The sequence below is a fragment of the Aethalodelphis obliquidens genome, unplaced genomic scaffold (genome assembly GCF_003676395.1).
Source record: "Aethalodelphis obliquidens isolate GAN/ISIS:26980383/991018 unplaced genomic scaffold, ASM367639v1 scaffold55, whole genome shotgun sequence".
Taxonomy (NCBI): Eukaryota; Metazoa; Chordata; class Mammalia; order Artiodactyla; family Delphinidae; genus Aethalodelphis; species Aethalodelphis obliquidens.
The window spans coordinates 3,316,829-3,336,856 of NW_020837999.1; positions in this window are offsets into that span (position 1 = coordinate 3,316,829).

Consider the following 20,028-nt stretch of genomic DNA (forward strand, 5'->3'; position numbering starts at 1 on the left):
AATGAAAATCAAGGGAGGAGAGAGACACAGAAGTGGCTGGTAGGATTGTAATGAAAGAACAATCACTGGAAATTCACCCTCTACAGGGATTTAGTAGAACATCATCATCATCATATTATTATTATTATCATTATTATCCTCCTCCTTAATACATGAATACCACAAATTCATTTAGGCTTAATTTTTTTAAATTAAAACATAGAATCTAAAAAAATATATACCAATGAGCTTATTTATAAAACAGAAAGAGATTCACAGACTTAGAAAACAAACATGGTTACCAAAGTGTGGGGAGGGATAAATTAGGGGTCTGGGATTAACATATATACACTACTATGTATAAAATAGGCAACCAACAAGAACCCACTGTATAGCACGGGGAGCTATACTCAATATTTTGTGATAACCTATAAGGGAAAATAATTTAAAAAAGAATATACATATATGTATGTATAATTGAATCACTGTGCTGTACACCTGAAACTAACATGACATTGTAAATCAGTGATACTTCAAATAAAAAAAATAGTAATCTCTGTTACATCCTCTCAACCTCCCAACAATTTTATGGGGTATATAGGGTAGCTATTATTCTCATTTTGCATATGAGAATGAGATACAGGGTGATTGTAATCTTAACAGGGACAGAACAGACTTCAGAGTGGGTCTCCCGATTTCCAGCTGTTGCTCATTCCCCTGGACCAAGCAGCTTCCCCTCAGAGAGTGAGAGCCACACCCTAAGTGAGAGATTAGACTTCTCAAGTGTGGAGTAGGCTTCCACTCCATTGTCGTTTTTAACATACTGGAGTTGGAAGTAAGACCCATGTGTCTGTGGTTCTCAGATCTCCTCTGCAGCCCATGTCGTGGAGAGAAGTCACTCTGGCAGACTGCCACTCCAGTGGTATGTGGCCATTTGTAACTTCAAGGTTGCAGTTTGGCCAGCAGCTTCACGATTTCATCCTTGAGTTCCTTCAGACCCTTGAGTGGGTGCCGTCTACTCCTGGTAATTTATTTGCTTCTACATTTGTCAATTAGGTGCAAAGCATCTAGTGCTTTACCACCGCATTTTCTTTTCCCCTAGTCCCTGTGTTCTGAAAGATAATTTGTAGCTAAGAATTTCTTTAGCATATTTCTCAGTAAGTACTTTATAAGTATAGCTGGAGTTTATGTAGGACCAAGACTGAGTTTGTATTGGCTAAAGACTCAGAACATTTATCTGTTGAAGTTTATATCCAGATAGAAAGTGGGGAGAAATATTCCTCTGCTCTCATCAAGGGTTGTGGTTGAGGTTGGGGATTGCATAGAAAAACAGTGATCTCTTACTCATGGATGATATTTACAACGCTCCCCTCACCTGCCCCCAGCATCTCATCAGCCCTGTTATTCCCATCCTTCTAGTGAAACTACTATGAAAAAGTCTACAGATGGTCTCCTGAATAGCAAACCTAAGTAGCTGGCATCTCTTTTGTTCTACTGGGATTTTCTGTGACATTTGACACATGTTTTCATGCCCAAATCCTAGGATTCATCCTTGCTTCATTTTTTGCTCCTGTTTTCCTTATGTTGTTGATGATAACATGTTTTGGTTTTTTTCTTCTTTTTTATCTGTTAATATGGTGAGTTGCATCTACTGATTTTTTGAATGTTAAGTCAACATTGCATTACAGAGATAAATTCTACTTGGCCACAATGTATTATCCTTTCTATTATCCTTCCTGTATATTGTTGATTTGTTAAAATTTTGTCTAGAAATTTAGTGTCTCTGTTCATGAGAGATTTTGTTCTGTCATTTTCTTTTCTAGTAATGCTTTGTTTTGGGTGTGAATTGGCCACATAGCCTGAGTTGAGAAGTATTTCCTCCTTTACATTTTTTTCGAGGAATTTGGTTTAAAATTGGTATTATTGCCTTAGTGTTTATTAGAATTCACCAGTGGAAACATCTGCACCTGAATATTTTCTTTTTGGGAAGGTGTTTAAGTACAAATTCAATTTCTTTAATAGAAATAGGTCTATTCATATATTTATTCTTTCTTTTTTAAGAGATTATCTACACTCTGTTGTTCGTTTGTTTTCAAAATTGAAGTGTAGTTGATGTACAATGTTGTGTTAGTTTCTGGTGTATAGCAAAGTGATTCAGTTTTATATATATATATATATATATATATATATATATATATATATATATATACCCATTCATCTGTTGATGGATACTTAGGTTGCTTCCATGCCTTGGTTATTGTAAATAGTGCTGTGATGAGCATTGGGGTGCATGTATCTTTTCAAATTAGAGTTTTCATCTTTTCTGGATATATGCCCAAGAGTGGGATTGCTGGATCATATGGTAACTATTTTAGTTTTTTTTAGTTTTTTAAAGAACCTCCATACTGTTCTCCATAGTGACTAATAGCACTAATTTACATTCCTACCAACAGTGTAGAAAGGGTTTCCCTTTCTCCACACCCTCTCCAACATCTATTATTTGTAGACTGCTACAGTGAGGTATCACCTCACACCATTCTGACTGGTGTGAGGTGATACCTCATTGTACTTTTGACTTCTCTGATAATTAACGATGTTGAGATGTTGAGCATCTTTTCATGTGCCTGTTGGCCATCAAGGCTATATATTTATTCTTTTTTTTTTGGTTTCTTTTTTGGTCCTGTTGACTTCCTTTTTTTAAAAAAATTTTTATTTTATATTGGAGCATAGTTAATTAACAATGTGTTAGTTTCAGGTATACAGCAAAGTTATTCACTTATACATATACATGTATCTATTCTTTTTCAAATTCTTTTCCCATTTAAGTTGTTACAGAATATTTTTTTTCCACACACACACACTGTATTTTATTTTTACAAGAGATAAATAGACTGACACCAAGCATTGGAAATGGATGACCACAACAAAAGCAACAATGATTGCAATTACCAAACACGAAACACACTCATACGATGTCATAATATTGACATTCAGTCCAGTAATCCTCCACAAGTTGTTACAGAATATTGAGCAGCGTGCCCTGTGTTATATAGTAGGTCCTTGTTGGTTGTCTATTTTATTTATTTTTAATTAATTAATTAATTTGTTTATTTTTGGCTGCATTGGATCTTCGATGTTGGGTCTTCGTTGCTGCCCGCGAGCTTTCTCTAGTTGCAGCGAGCGGGGGCTACTCTTCACTGTGGTGCGCAGGCTTCTCATTGCAGTGGCTTCTCCTGTTGCAGAACTCAGGCTCTAGGCGTGCGGGCTTCAGTAGTTGTGGCGCACGGGCTTACTTGCTCCGTGGCATGTGGGATCTTCCCGGATCAGGGATAGAACCCATGTCCCCTGCATCGGCATGCGGATTCTCAACCACTGCGTCACCAGGGACGTCCCTGGTTATCTATTTTAAATATAGCAGTGTGTACATGTCAATCCCAAACTCCCAATCTATCCCTCTCACCCCCGCTTCTCCCCTGGTAACCATAAGTTTGTTCTCTAAGTCTGTGAGTCTGTTTCAGTTTTGTAAATAAGTTCATTTGCATCATTTTTTTTAAGATTCAGCATATAAGCTATATCATATGATATTTGTCTTTGTCTGGCTTACTTCACTTAGCATGATAAAGCTACATATTTATTCTTGAGTAAAGTCGATAGTTTGTGTCTTTCAAGAGATTTGTCCATTTCCTCTAAGTTGTTGAATTTATATGCATAAAATTGTTCACATTATTTTTCTTATCCTTTTATTACCTATAGAATCTGTAATGATGTCACCTTTTAGACCCGATATTGGTAATTCATGTTTTCTCCTTTTTTATTCTTTCTGCTCAGTGTTATTAGAGGTTTATCAATTTTATTAATTTTTTTCCAAAGAACTAGCTTTTGGTTTCTTTTTTTTCTCTATTTTCCTATTTTCTATTCACTTGGTTCCTGTTTTGACCTTTATTATTCCTTTCTTCTGCTTATTTTGGGGTTAATTTGCTCTTTCTGGTTTACTAAGTTTGAAACTAAGGTAATTGGTGACTTTTCCTCTTTTCTGATATAGGTGTTTAGTGGTATAGATAGCCCCTTAAGTACTATGTTAGCAGCATCCCACAATTCTGGTCTGTTTTCATTTTCATTCAGTTAAAAATTCTTTCTAATTTTCCTTTTGATTTCTTATTTTATCCTTTTTTTTTAGAACTGTGTTATCCAGTATAGTAATGTTTGGGAGATATTTTCCATATATATTTTTGCTATTGATTTGAAATTTAATTCCATTGTGGCCACAGAACATACTTCCTATGATTTGAATCCTTTCATATGTTTTGAGACATATTTCATAGCCCAGAATGCTTTTTTAAAATCAGAGGGATTAAACTTTAGGAGATCACATTTATGATGGTCAGTCAGCAGTGCCCTGGTTAGCAATTTACTGCTTTTCAGTAGGTAACATCTAAATGGCCTTCTCCTTGTAAAACTCCCTTGCTTCTTCACTTCATCCTCCCAACCCTTTATATCCGTCAAGTAGCAGAGAGGACTTTTCCAGAGCAAGCAGGAAACTCACTTACCTTATTTGGTAGAATGGGAGGGAAGAGTGTGGAGTTAGCCTGAATAAAGTCAGAAGAGAGGAAAAGAGGGCAAATAAAGAAGTAGTCCAGGGAGAGCTGAGCTGTGGCTATAAAGAAACATTTCATTCTGTGGATCATAAACGGACTCAGGCAATTTGAAAAAATATTTTGAGCAATAGCAGCTCAAAAATTATTGGATGAAGGGTTGTAGCCTTGGAGATCACTTTGAGTGACAGTAGTCATTTGGCTGTATGAGGTCCTGAGAGCTTTAGAAAAAATTGATCATTATTTTGAGCTAAACATGTAATTATTTTAATGTACATTCCAAACTCAGTGCAGTATAAGCATGCAACAATTTTCCTTTCTCTGATTATTGCTTTCCACCATATTTTGTCCAACTTCCTTTCTTAAAACGGTATCATAGATGTTTTCCCAGAGCTTTGTGATCACTTTCAGTTATTAAAAGTCCAGTACAGTCTTATTTAATTTCCTAGTCCCATTTCGTAGACTGACAATGGCAGAGGGATCTACTGTGAGGACGAGACAGGACCCTCTTTTGTGGTCTTTTTAACCTCAAGCATGTTGGGAAGAGGGACTGAGATTAGCCAATGGACACATAGCTCATATTCAACTGTTGCTTATCATCTTGGTCAGCCAAGTGAGGTGTGTGTGGTGACAGTGGAGGAGCGGGACCCAAAGAATCATTGATAGAAACTGGGAGAGCCTGCATACAGGGAAGACTGGCATCACATTTTCCAGGTGAACATCTGCTCCTGCAGTGGTGTTGATAATCTGCATGTGGGTAGAGTTAGCCGACGTGACCGGAAACGTTTTTCCTTTTGACCCACAGGGATCTCTCACGTTCTTGATGTGACAGTGGACGTTTAGTCAACTGAGCTTGTACTTCTCTCTATGCCTTGCTGTCTCCCTCTCATTCAGTTTTCACTTGCTCAAACAGGCATCCAATCTGTTACCCAAGCAGATATTGAACAGGAGAAGAAGGGGGCACTCTCCCTTCTTTTCTGGTGTCCTCAGTCTCTAAAAATACTTCAAGCCCCCCCATTTGTCTTGGAGGATGATAAGAACCTTAGTTGGAGGGAAGGGCAAAACCGTGTACTCCCTCCTTTAATGTAGCAGACAGCGTGCGCTAAATTTTGTCGTGGTGACAAACTCCCCGAAGTCTCAGGAGCTAAACACAACCAAGAAACATTTCTTAAGTTACTCATCCGTCCTAGTTGGTAGGGAGGCTCTGATCATCATTACTGACATAGAAGCTACCATCTGAATGGTGCCAGCCACTATGTCAGGGAGAGAAAACAGCTCTGGAAGGTCTCACGCTGACCATATGCCATTCTGGCCTGGAATGACTCATGGTCTACAACTTGTCACATGGTCTTATCTTAACAAAAGGGTCAGGACATGGAACTCTACTGTATGCCCTAAAGGGAGAAGAACCAGAATACTCTCCTGACAGCACTAGTGACCACCATATTAGTCTCCATATCGTGCCGTCCAGTGGTTCTCTCTCTCCTCTCACACATCCCCCAGTCTCCTGCTTTCGTAGACAATTAGGAGGTGGGGTGGCACATAGGTGGCTGAGGTCATGGTTAAGGAAGGCAGAATCATATTCCATGTATTGTTACACACACGTTCATATGCATACGAGTGACACCTATTACAGCAAGGCAAAGTTCAAGACTAGTTGCAGGGATAGAAAGACTTGGGTTTGTAGATTCACCATCCAGCTCAACACGGGGCATACTTGAATACAGCCTCCATTATACATTATAGTGATTAGAAAAATGTATGAAAAACAAGGTGGCAGAGGCTAAAGTGATGAGCTTCAGTATAGAGAAGATCTGGTTTACATATTTTAAGACCCAGATATATTCCATGGAGACTAAGGGTCAATGTGAATCCAAGGGCTGAGGTAAAGCTATAAAACTTGGTGAAATGGCAGTATAAGAAAGCTGAAATTCTTTATACTTTACAAATACTTGACTGGTAAATAATATGATTGCAATGTTTAGACTTGTGACAGGGATTGCTATCGAGAAAAGTGGATAAAAACAAAAGTTAGCAAGAAACGGCTGAAAAATCCTTAAGTCTTTTAAAATTTCACCACCTAAACATGCGTGCTTTTGCACCTTCTAATTTGTTGTAGTTAAAATAGAGCCATTATGGCATTTCTGCCTGCCAGGCATCTTCTCATCCTTTGATGTCTTTGTAAGGATCTTCTGCCCTTTAAAAAGTAAGGCCCCTTCATGAATCTCCCCAGACCACTGTAGCCCACAGTCATTTCTCCCCTCTTTGAACCACTGCACTCAGAGTCACTGCCACACAGCTGTTCCCTCTCTGAGCCTCAGTGGCTGAGCTGAGTGGTGATTAGAGGGCAGGGACTCACAGTGTGTTTGAAACACTACCATGCAAGGATTGTACTGATGTTAGAACTAGTGACAGACAAAAGAGGATCTATTTGGGGTGTTTGGGAGCTAACAGGATTGTGTGAAGGATGGTTGGTCTGCTCTCTTAGGCAGATTTTCATTATAGATGAGACACATCAGTAACGTTTTCATTTTTGGCGGGAGCAGGAGAGTGCTACGTTGATTTTGGAATCTGGGTCTCAGACACACGGATTTAAGCTTCTGAGCTGCACAAGTCAGCTCAGGAAGATAGGTGTGTGGGAGGAGAAACCGAGCAAGCCTTAATCCCTTCCAATTCCTACATTACAGTGTTTCGGCAAATATTTTGCCAAAGGATTTTTTGGGTGAACTTCAAACTGCAAGAGGTTCACTTTAGTGGCTCCAAGAGCTGTGCAAATGATTTTTTTTTTTTTAAAGGAAATGAACATTGTTTCAGCTGACATTTAAATCTCTATTCTCTTTTATTAGCCTGTTACCTTGCTTCATATGTTTTGGTCAGACACACTTCCCAGAAGAAAAGGGTATTTATAGGATTGTAGGACTGTAATATGGAATCCTCGCATCTGTCATTTTCTGCTTATGTAAAAATTCTAATAATAGGGCTCAGAACCCTGACCAACTTATGCCTCTTACGGATATGGTAGCTCCCATGGAAACAGCAATTTAAAAGGTGTAGAGTTTCAACAAGAATAACCTTACCTAGAGATCTTTTCAACTCTATCTACTCTTCTTTTTTTTTTTCAATTACTTTATTTTTTGGCCGCATTGGGTCTTCATTGCTGTGCACGGACTTTCTCTAGTTGCGGTGAGAGGGGGCTACTCTTTGTTGCAGTGTGTGGGCTTTTCATTGCGGTGGCTTCTCTTGTTGCGGAGCAAGAGCTCTAAGTGCATGAGCTTCAGTAGTTGTGGCGTGTGGGCTCAGTAGTTGTGGCTCATGGGCTCTAGAGTGCAGGCTCAGTAGTTGCGGTGCACAGGCTTAGTTGCTCCGTGGTATGTGGGATCTTCCCGGATCAGGGATAGAACCCTTGTCCCCTGCATTGACAGGCAGATTCTTAACCACTGTGCCACCAGGGAAGCCCCATGTCCTCTTCCTGACTGGAGTCTGAGACACTGTAAACCCAAGGGTTGTCTGAGACAGTTTTGGTTCTTTATTTCATTCCATTGGTCACAAAAATACACTGGAAATTTTTAGGCCACATAACCAGGTTTTTGTATCTTTAAATGCAGTCTGCATGAAAAGGAGTCCTTTAATACACTTATTTGTTATAATCTTGGGAGTCTACATCAACTGTCAGCAGACTACAGCCTGTGGACCACACTGGCCCACCACCTATTTTGGTGAAAAAACAGGAACACAGCCCTACTTGTTCTTTACATGTTGACTACAGTTGCTTTCTTGCTACAATGGCAGAGTTGAGTGGTTGCAGCAGAGACTATTGCTTGCAGGGACTGAAATATTTACTATCCGGCCCTTTACAGAAAACATTTGCCAACTCTTGCTCTAAATTACTGACCCAATAATGAGGAAGAACAATTCCAATACCAGCTTCTCAGAGCTTTTCCCTCCCTTCCTCCCTTTCTTCCTTACACCCTCCCTTCCGTCCTTCTTTTCGTTCAGAATCTTCAGGAGGAGAGTGTTGAACTATTACACTCCTTAGTTCATGAGCATTATCATCATGAGTCTGAGAAGGACCCTCTTTTATTTATTTATTTATTTTTTACATCTTTATTGGAGTATAATTGCTTTATAATGTGTGTTAGTTTCTGCTTTATAACAAAGTGAATCAGATATACACATACATATGTTCCCATATCTCTTCCCTCTTGCATCTCCCTCCCTCCCACCCTCCCTATCCCGCCCCTCTAGGTGGTCACAAAGCACCGAGCTGATTTCCCAGTGCTATGCGCTGCTTCCCACTAGCTATCTATTTTACGTTTGGTAGTGTATATATGACCATGCCACTCTCTCACTTTGTCACAGCTTACCCTTCCCCCTCCCCATATCCTCAAGTCCATACTCTAGTAGTTCTGTGTCTTTATTCCTGTCTTACCCCTAGGTTCTTCATGACACTTTTTTCCCTTAAATTCCATATATATATATATATATATATGTTAGCATATGGTATTTGTCTTTCCCTTTCTGACTTACTTCACTCTGTATGACAGACTCTAGGTCCATCCACCTCATTACAAATAGATCAATTTCGTATCTTTTTATGGCTGAGTAATATTCCATTGTATATATGTGCCACATCTTCTTTATCCATTCATCCGATGATGGACACTTAGGTTGTTTCCATGTCCTGGCTATTGTAAATAGAGCTGCAGTGAACATTGTGGTACATGACTCTTTTTGAATTATGGCTTTCTCAGGGTATATGCCCAGTAGTGGGATTGCTGGGTCGTATGGTAGTTCTATTTGTAGTTTTTTAAGGAACCTCCATACTGTTCTCCATAGTGGCAGTATCAATTTACATTCCCACCAACAGTGCAAGAGTGTTCCCTTTTCTCCACACCCTCTCCAGCATTTATTGTTTCTAGATTTTTTTATGATGGCCATTCTGACTGGTGTGAGATGATATCTCATTGTAGTTTTGATTTGCATTTCTCTAAGGATTAATGATGTTGAGCATTCTTTCATGTGTTTGTTGGCAGTCTGTATATCTTCTTTGGAGAAATGTCTGTTTAAGTCTTCTGCCCATTTTTGGATTGGGTTGTTTGCTTTTTTGTTATTGAGCTGCGTGAGCTGCTTATAAATTTTGGAGATTAAGCCTTTGTCAGTTGCTTCATTTGCAAATATTTTCTCCCATTCTGAGGGTTGTTTTTTGGTCTTGTTTATGGTTTCCTTTGCTGTGCAAAAGCTGTGAAGTTTCATTAGGTCCCATTTGTTTTTGTTTTTCTTTCCATTTCTCTAGGAGGTGGGTCAAAAAGGATCTTGCTGTGATTTATGTCATAGAGTGTTCTGCCTATGTTTTCCTCTAAGAGTTTGATAGTATCTGGCTTTACATTTAGGACTTCATTCCATTTTCATCTTATTTTTGTGTATGGTGTTAGGGAGTGATCTAATCTCATACTTCTACATGTACCTGTCCAGTTTTCCCAGCACCACTTATTGAAGAGGCTGTCCTTTCTCCACTGTACATTCCTGCCTCCTTTATCAAAGATAAGGTGACCGTATGTGCGTGGGTTTATCTCTGGGCTCTCTATCCTGTTCCATTGATCTATCTTTCTGTTTTTGTGCCAGTACCATACTGTCTTGATTACTGTAGCTTTGAGGTATAGTCTGAAGTCAGGGAGCCTGATTCCTCCAGTTCTGTTTTTCGTTCTCAAGAGTGCTTTGGCTCTTCGGGGTCTTTTGTGTTTCCATACAAATTGTGAAATTTTTTGTTCTAGTTCTGTGAAAAATGCCAGTGGTAGTTTGATAGGGATTGCATTGAATCTATAGATTGCTTTGGGTAGTAGAGTCATTTTCACAATGTTGATTCTTCCAATCCAAGAACATGGTATATGTCTCCATCTATTTGTATCATCTTTAATTTCTTTCATCAGTGTCTTATAATTTTCTGCATACAGGTCTTTTGTCTCCTTAGGTAGGTTTATTCCAGTTATTTTATTCTTTTTTGTTGCAGTGATAAAGTGTTTTCTTGATTTCATTTTCAGATTTTTGATCATTAGTGTATAGGAATGCCAGAGATTTCTGTGCATTAATTTTGTATCCTGCTACTTTACCAAATTCATTGATTAGCTCTAGTAGTTTTCTGGCAGCATCTTCAGGATTCTCTATGTATAGTATCGTGTCATCTGCAAACAGTGACAGCTTTACTTTTTCTTTTCCGAATTGGATTCCTTTTATTTCCTTTTCTTCTCTGATTGCTGTGGCTAAAACTTCCAGAACTGTGTTGAATAAGAGTGGTGAGAGTGGGCAACCTTGTCTTGTTCCTGATCTTAGTGGAAATGCTTTCAGTTTTTCACCATTGAGGACGATGTTGGCTGTGGGTTTGTCATATATGGCCTTTATTATGTTGAGGAAAGTTCCCTCTATGCCTAATTTCTGGAGAGTTTTTATCATAAATGGACGTTGAATTTTGTCAAAAGCTTTCTCTGCATCTATTGAGATGATCATATGGTTTTTCTCCTTTAATTTGTTAATATGGTGTATCACATTGATTGATTTGCGTATATTGAAGAATTCTTGCATTCCTGGAATAAACCCCACTTGATCATGGTGTATGATCCTTTTAATGTGCTGTTGGATTCTGTTTACTAGTAGTTTGCTGAGGACTTTTGCAAGTATGTTCATCAGTGATATTGGCTTGTAGTTTTCTTTCTTTGTGACATCCTTGTCTGGTTTTGGTATCAGGGTGATGGTGGCCTTGTAGAAAGAGTTTGGGAGTTTTCTTCCCTCTGCTATATTTTGGAAGAGTTTGAGAAGGATAGGTGTTAGCTCTTCTCTTAATGTTTGATAGAATTCGCCTGTGAAGCCATCTGGTCCTGGGCTTTTGTTCGTTGGAAGATTTTTAATCAGAGTTTCAGTTTCAGTGCTTGTGATTGGTCTGTTCATATTTTCTATTTCTTCCTGATTCAGTCTTGGCAGTTGTTCATTTCTAAGAATTTGTCCATTTCTTCCAGGTTGTCCACTTTATTGGCATAGAGTTGCTTGTATTAATCTCTCATGATCTTTTGTATTTCTGCAGTGTAAGTTGTTACTTCACCTTTTTCATTTCTAATTCTATTGATTTGAGTCTTCTCCCTTTTTACCTTGATGAGTCTGCCTGATGGTTTATAAATTTTGTTTATCTTCTCAAAGAACCAGCTTTTAGTTTTATTGATCTTTGCTTTTATTTCCTTCATTTCTTTTTCATTTATTTCTGATCTCATCTTTATGATATCTTTCCTTCTGCTAACTTCAGGGTTTTTTGTTTTTCTTTCTCTAATTGCTTTAGGCGCAAGGTTAGGTTGTTTATTCGAGATATTTCCTGTTTCTTAAGGTAGGATTGTACTGCTGTAAACTTCCCTCTTAGAACTGCTTCTGCTGCATCCCATAGGTTTTGGGTCATCGTGTCTCCATTGTCATTTGATTCTAGGTATTTTTTGATTTCCTCTTTGATTTCTCCAGTGATCACTTCATTATTAAGTAGTGTATTTTTTAGCCTCCATGTGTTCGTATTTTTTACAGATCTTTTCCTGTAATTGATAACTAGTCTCATAGCGATGTGGGCAGAAAAGATACTTGATACAATTTCAATTTTCTTAAATTTACCAAGGCTTGATTTGTGACCCAAGATATGATCTATCCTGGAGAATGTTCCATGAGCACTTGAGAAAAATGTGTATTCTGTTGTTTTGGATGGAATGTCCTATAAATATCAATTAAGTCCATCTTGTTTAATGTATCATTTAAAGCTTGTGTTTCCTTATTTACTTTCATTTTGGATGATCTGTCCATTGGTGAAAGTGGGGTATTAAAGTCCCCTACTCTGATTGTGTTACTGTCGATTTCTCCTTTTATGGCTGTTAGTATTTGCCTTATGTATTGAGGTGCTCCTATGTTGGGTGCATAAATATTTACAATTGTTATATTTTCATCCTGGTTCAATCCCTTGATCATTATGTAGTGTCCTTCCTTGTCTCTTCTAATAGTCTTTATTTTAAAGTCTATTTTGTCTGATATGAAAATTGCTACTCCAGCTTTCTTTTGGTTTCCATTTGCATGGAATATCTTTTTCCATCCCCTCACTTTCAGTCTGTATGTGTCTCTAGGTCTGAAGTGGGTGTCTTGTAGACAGCATATATATGGGTCTTGTTGTTGTATCCATTCAGCCAGTCTGTGTCTTTTGGTGGGAGCATTTAATCCATTTACATTTAAGGTAATTATCGATATGTATGTTACTATTCCCGTTTTCTTAATTCTTTTGTGTTTGTTGTTATAGGTCTTTTCCTTCTCTTGTGTGTCTTGCCTAGAGAAGATCCTTTAGCATTTGTTGTAAAGCTGGTTTGGTGGTGCTAAATTCTCTCAGCTTTTGCTTGTTTGTAAAGGTTTTAATTTCTCCATCAAATCTGAATGAGGTCCTTGCTGGGTAATCTTGGTTGTAGGTTTTTCTCCTTCATCACTTTAAATACGTCCTGCCAGTCCCTTCTGGCTTGCAGAGTTTCTGCTAAAAGATCATCTGTTAACCTTATGGGGATTCCCTTGTGTGTTATTTGTTGTTTTTCCCTTGCTGGTTTTAATATGTTTTCTTTGTATTTAATTTTTGACAGTTTGATTGATATGTGTGTTTTGGCGTGTTTCTCCTTGGATTTATCCTGTATGGGACTCTCTGTGCTTCCTGGACTTGACTAACTATTTCCTTTCCCATATTAGGGAAGTTCTCAACTATAATCTCTTCAAATATTTTCTCAGTCCCTTTCTTTTTCTCTTCCTCTTCTGGAAACCCTATAATTCGAATGTGTTGGTGCGTTTAATGTTGCCCCAGAGCTCTCTAAGACTGTCCTCAGTTCTTTTCATTCTTTTTTCTTTATTCTGATCTGCAGTAGTTATTTCCACTATTTTATCTTCCAGGTCACTTATCCGTTCCTCTGCCTCAGTTATTCTGCTATTGATCCCTTCTAGAGTATTTTTAATTTCATTTATTGTGTTGTTCATCATTGCTTGGTTCCTATTTAGTTCTTCTAGGTCCTTGTTAAATGTTTCTTGCATTTTCTCTATTCTGTTTCCAAGATTTTGGATCATCTTTACTATCATTATTCTGAATTCTTTTTCAGGTAGACTGCCTATTTCCTCTTCATTTGTTAGGTCTGGTTGGTTTTTATCTTGCTCCTTCAGCTGCTGTGTGTTTTTCTGTCTTCTCATTTTGCTTATCTTACTGTGTTTGGGGTCTCCTTTTTGCAGGCTGCAGGTTCGTAATTCCGGTTGTTTTTGGTGTCTGTCCCCAGCAGCTAGGGTTGGTTCAGTGGGTTTTGCAGGCTTCCTGGTGGAGGGGAGTAGTGCCTGTGTTCTGGTGAATGAGGCTGGATCTTGTCTTTCTGGTGGGCAGGTCCACATCTGCTGGTGTGTTTTGGGGTGTCTGTGGACTTATTATGATTTTAGGCAGCCTCTCTGCTAATGGGTGGGGTTTTGTTCCTGTCTTGCTAGTTGTTTGGCATAGGGTGTCCAGCACTGTAGCTTGCTGGTCGTTGAGTGAAGCTGCGTGTTGGTTTTGAGATGGAGCTCTCTGGGAGATTTTTGCCGTTTGATATTATGTGGAGCTGGGAGGTCTCTTGTGGACCAGTGTCCTGAAGTTGGCTCTCCTACCTCAGAGGCACAGCACTGAGTCCTGGCTAGAGCACCAAGAGCCTTTCATCCACACGGCTCAGAATAAAACGGAGAAAAAGTAGAAGGAAAGAAAGAGGATAAAATAAAATAAAATAAAATAGGGTAAAATAAAATAAAGTTATTAAAATAGAAAAATTATTATTAAGAAAAAAAAATTTTTTAAGTAAAAGCAAACAAAAAAACCAGATGGATAGAACCATAGGACAAATGGTGAAAGCAAAGCTATACAGACAAAATCTCACACAGAAGCATACACACACGCTCACAAAAAGAGGAAAAGGGGAAAAAATAATAAATCTTGCTCTCAAAGTCCACCTCCTCAGTTTGGGATGATTCATTGTCTATTCAGGTATTCCACAGATGCAGGGTACATCAAGTTGATTGTGGAGATTTAATCCACTGCTCCTGAGGCTGCTGGGAGAGATTTCCCTTTCTCTTCTTTGTTCTCACAGCTCCCAGGGGCTCAGCTTTGGATTTGGCCCCACCTCTGCGTGTAGGTCTCCGGAGGGCGTCTATTCTTCGCTCAGACACGACAGGGTTAAAGGAGCCACTGATTCAGGGGCTCTGGCTCACTCAGGCCGGGGGTAGGTAGGGGCACGGAGTGCGGGGCGAGCCTGCGGCGGCACAGGCCGGCGTGACGTTGCACCAGCCGGAGGTGCGCTGTGCGTTCTGCCTGCGAAGTTGTCCCTGGATCCCGGGACCCTGGCAGTGGCGGGCTGCACAGGCTCCCCGGAAGGGGGCTGTGGATAGTGACCTGTGCTCGCACACAGGCTTCTTGGTGGCGGCAGCAGCAGCCTTAGCGTCTCATGCCCGTCTCTGGGGTCTGCACTGTTAGCCGCAGCTCTGTGCCCGTCTCTGGAGCTCATTTAAGTGGCGCTCTTAATCCCGTCTCCTCGGGCACCAGGAAACAAAGAGGGAAGAAAAAGTCTCTTGCCTCTTCGCAGTAACCCCTTCAGGCTGTGTTCACGCCACCAGTCCTCTCCCTGTGCTCCGATGGAAGCCCAAGCCTCAGCTCCCAGACCCCGCCCACCCCGGTGGGTGAGCAGACAAGCCTCTCAGGCTGGTGAGTGCCGGTCGGCACCGCCCCTCTGTGCGGGAATCTCTCCGCTTTGCCCTCCGCAGCCCTGTTGTTGCACTCTCCTCCGTAGCCCCGAAGCTCCCCACCTCTGCCACCCGCAGTCTCCGCCCACGAAGGGGCTTCTAGTGTGTGGAAACCTTTCCTCCTTCACGGCTCCCTCCCACTGGTGCAGGTCCCATCCCTATTCTTTTGTCTCTGTTTATTCTTTTTTCTTTTGCCCTACCCAGGTACGTGGGGAGTTTCTTGCCTTTTGGGAGGTCTGAGGTCTTCTGCCAGCGTTCAGTAGGTGTTCTGTAGGAGTTTTTCCACGTGTAGATGTATTTGTGATGTATCTGTGGGGAGGAAGGTGATCTCCGTGTCTTACTCTTCCGCCATCTTCCCCCGTCTTCCCCACTGATCAGAAGGACCCTCTTTAGTTTTATCTCAGTATCCAACCTCCATCCCCCTACCTCCCAGAGGCAATCATCTACTTTTAAAATGTGTATAGTTTTGTTTACATGAGTCCTTATAAAATGTTTGTTTTTGTTTTGCGTTCATGTAGTTTTGTTTTTTGAAATACGTGTATATTCTGTATTATCTCATTATATTTCTGACTTTTCCACTAAGAACTATGCTGTAAGATCTCTTCAGGTTGGTGCATGTGAATGTATCTGTTGCATGTACCACACAGTGTGCATCCTCCACATTTTACTTATTCCCTCTCCCAGTGATGGACAACCAAGTTCAGTCCACTGTATACAGGCTGCTAGGTTGTCACCTGCGTCACTCCAGGAGCTGCTATTGGCATAGCTTACAAATAATTGACAGTGAACATCTTGCACACATCCCCTTTTGGACCTGTGTGAAAATTCATTTTAGATATATAATCGAGGAACAGATTTGCTAAGTCATAAGGTATGTGCATTTAGTTTTGTAAGTAATGCAAGACTTGTTTCCCCTGAAAATGGCATTGGTCTCTATTCCCCACAGCAATGCAGGGAAATTCCAATATAACTGTATGCCGTGCCCCAATGCCTGGCATTATCCAGTTTTCTAATTTTTGCCAGTTTAATTGGTATAGAGTGAAATCTCAGTGTTGTTTTAATTTGCATTTTTCTGACTACTGATGAGTTTGAGCATCTCTCGATATGTTTCTCAGGTTTTGGATTTCCTCTTTTACAAACTGTCTATTTATATTAGTTGCCCATTTTTCTAATGGAGATGCTCTCTTCTTGATGTTAATTTGCAATTCTTCTAGTTTCTAGATATTAATTTCTTAACAGTTTTAAGCATTGAAAACGTCTGTCTTCTAGCTCTGTCCACGATGTCATTCAATTTACAGAAATAATAAATTTTGTTGCCATAACATTCATTGAGTTATTGTTTTAGGAGTTACACTTAGAAAATTTAGAAAGTTCTACACTTTTACACCACAAAGCTATTCTCCTATATTTCTTCTATGTGGTATTAATTGGGGATTCAGTTATACTTTTCTCTAGCAAATCAGTTTTGGCCAAATGACTAAATAATTCTTTCTTCATTGATTTATATAACTACTTTATTGTGTATTATAGTCCTATAATGTCATAGACCTCTAAGTTTTCTCTTCGGTTCCTTTGGTCTCTTTACCTGTTTTTATGTTAATACCAGAGGTATTTTTTAAAAACTGTCATCTTATAACAATATTTTGCAGGACAAGTCCCTCCGATTTAGTCTTCTCTTTTAACAATGGCTTATCCATTAGTAGAGAGATTTTTCCGTATACGTGTTAGGGTATGTTTATCATGTTTCATGGAAATTTGATATAAGATTTTAATTTGATTGCTTTAATTTAAATATTAATTCAGAGATAATCAGTGTCTTTAGACTATTAAATCATCTTATCCAAGAGCCTGGGATCTCTTCATTTATCTGTTACTTGCGTATTATTCTCTTTTATGTCCTTTATTTTAGTTTTACATTTTCTTTATAGAGGTCTTGTGTACTTTTGGAGAAGTTAACTTTTAGATATTGATACTTTGTAGTTGTTGATATTGCAGTTGGTATTTTTCTCTCTTTAAGATGACATTTTCTGTTGGGTTTTACTAGTCTAGAGAAATTACTTTGATTTTTGTAGGTAGATCGTGTATCTGGCAGCTGTTATGTTGAGTCTTCTAGGTAGATTATCACATTTACCTAGAAGACAATTTAAACACTCTTCCAATCCTTACACCTCTTATTTTCTTTCACTTTGCTTGTAACATTGACCTCTTATACTAAGTTAAATTAGTATAATGAGAGAATACATCACCATAGGTATCAAACCTTATCAACTGCTTTTTCTGAATCAGCTGATATTATTATATAATTATTATATTATTTATTGATATAATTTTAAAAATTTATATATAATTATTATATATTGACATATAGTTGATTTACAATGTTGTGTTAGTTTCAGGTATACAGCACAGTGATTCTGTTATCTTCTTTTTCATATTCTTTTCCGTTATAAGTTATTACAAGATACTGAATATAGTTCCCTGTGCTTATGTATACAGTAGGTCCTTGTTGTTTATCTCTTTTATATATAGTACTGTGCATCTGTTAATACCAAACTCCTAATTTATTCCTCCCCTCCTTTCCCCTTTGGTAACCATAAGTTTGTTTTCTATGTCTGTGAGACCGTTTTGTAAATAAGTTCATTTGCATCATTTTTAAAGATTCCACAAATAAGTGATACTGTGTGATATTTGTTTTTCTCTGTCTGACTTACTTCACTTAGTATGATAATCTGTAGGCCCATCCATGTTGCTGCAAATGGCATTATTTCATTCTTTTTTATGGCTAACATTCCATTGTATATATATATATATACCACATCTTCCATGTGTTGGCTATTGTAAATAGTGTTGCTGTGGACATTGGAGTGCATGTATCTTTTTGAATTAGAGATTTCGACATTTCCAGATATATGCCCAGGAGTGGGGTTGCACGATCAAATGGTAACTCAATTTTTCGTTTTTAAAGGAACCTCCTTACTGTTGCTCCATGTTTTTCTTCCTTCTGATCATGATAAATTATGTTGTTAGATTTTTGATACATTCCTGAATAACTTCATTTGAGCTTGATACATATATATCATTGTTGATTCTGCTAGCTACTATTTTATTTAGTATATTTGTATTGAAATTTATAAGTGAAATGGCTCTAGAAATGTATTTTCTTATGTTTATCTGGTTTCAGAATCGAAATTCATTTCTCTCATAAAATGAGCTAAGTGAGTTTCCCTCCTTTTCTATTTTTTAGAAGCAGTGCTTAAAACTGGAATTCATCATTCCCTGAGAATTTTATAGAACTCTCCAATAAACTATCTGGTTAGTTTCGGGACAGGAAAGTCATTGAATTTCTTTTATAGCTCTTTTAAATTTGCTGGTTTCTTTAAGCTCCCCAAATCTAGTTGTTATAATTTTGACAGTTAAAAATTTTTAGTCTTTTATTCATTTCATCAGTGTTTTCAAATGTATTCACTTACAGCTGTTTCTTAATTTTTTCCATCCTTCCATCTATCCATCCTTCTTTCATGGGGAGGATGTGCAACGTTCCTCTTTTTTCCTTGATCAGTATTTCTGGAGATCTGTATTTTATTTTCATTATGAAACAAACAAAATATCTTTAGAATTTGTTAATCTTTTGTTGTTGTGTGTATTCTCTATTTCACTGATTTTTGCCCTGTTAATATTTTCTTACTTTTCATTTCCTTGAGTTTGCTCTAAGGCTCTTTTTCCAACTTATTTAGTTGCATGCTTAGCTAATTTACTTCTAACTTTTCTGGTTTCCTGATAATTTATTTAAACCTATAAATTTTTCTCTAAGCACGGCCTTATCAGTGTCCCACAGAATTTGACAGGTGTTATTTTAATAATCATTCAGTCTTGAATATTTCTAAATTTCCTTTATCATTTCCTGTCTAACCCAAGAACTATTTAATAAAATGTGATTTCATTTATATAACGAATATGTTATATAAGTTACACTTTTGTAGACAACTTCTAATTCTGTTTCATTATTGTTGAAGTCTGATATTGTTCTTCAGTAATATATTGAGATTGCTTTAATGGTCCAATATGTGGCCTATTTTTGTAACTGAGGTGGGATTAAAAACTGTATTCTTTATTTATTGGGGAAGAGTTCCCATATGTATTCTTTATATACTTGCTAGAATTTACTAATTATGTTATTTAGGCTTTAGATATCTCTGCTATTTTCTTCTGTTTGATATGTTGGTTTCTAACATATCCAGCACACCAATTGATTAATCTCTTTCATCCTGTAGTTTAGACAACTGTTGCTTTGTGTCTCTGGTGCTGTATTAGATACGTAGGTTTATGTTGACTATGGCTTCTCTTTAATCCCTTCCCCCTCTTATGAATTGATGTTCTTTGTTCCTTTCAAATTTTTTAGCTTTAAATTCTATCCTGCCCAAATACTAAGATCACTACTAAACTTTCTTCTGGTTCATATTGTACTAATACATCTTTTCCATCCTTTTATTTCTGACCCATCTGTGTTTTTAAGTATGTATCTTGCAGCCAATATATTGTTGCACTAAACAAACAGAAAGGTTCTATATTTTAATTGAGTTTAATTAATTTATATTCTAACTACTATTAAGTTAGAACCTAGGTCTATCATCTTATTTATTTTTTCCATTTACTGTCCTTTTGTTTC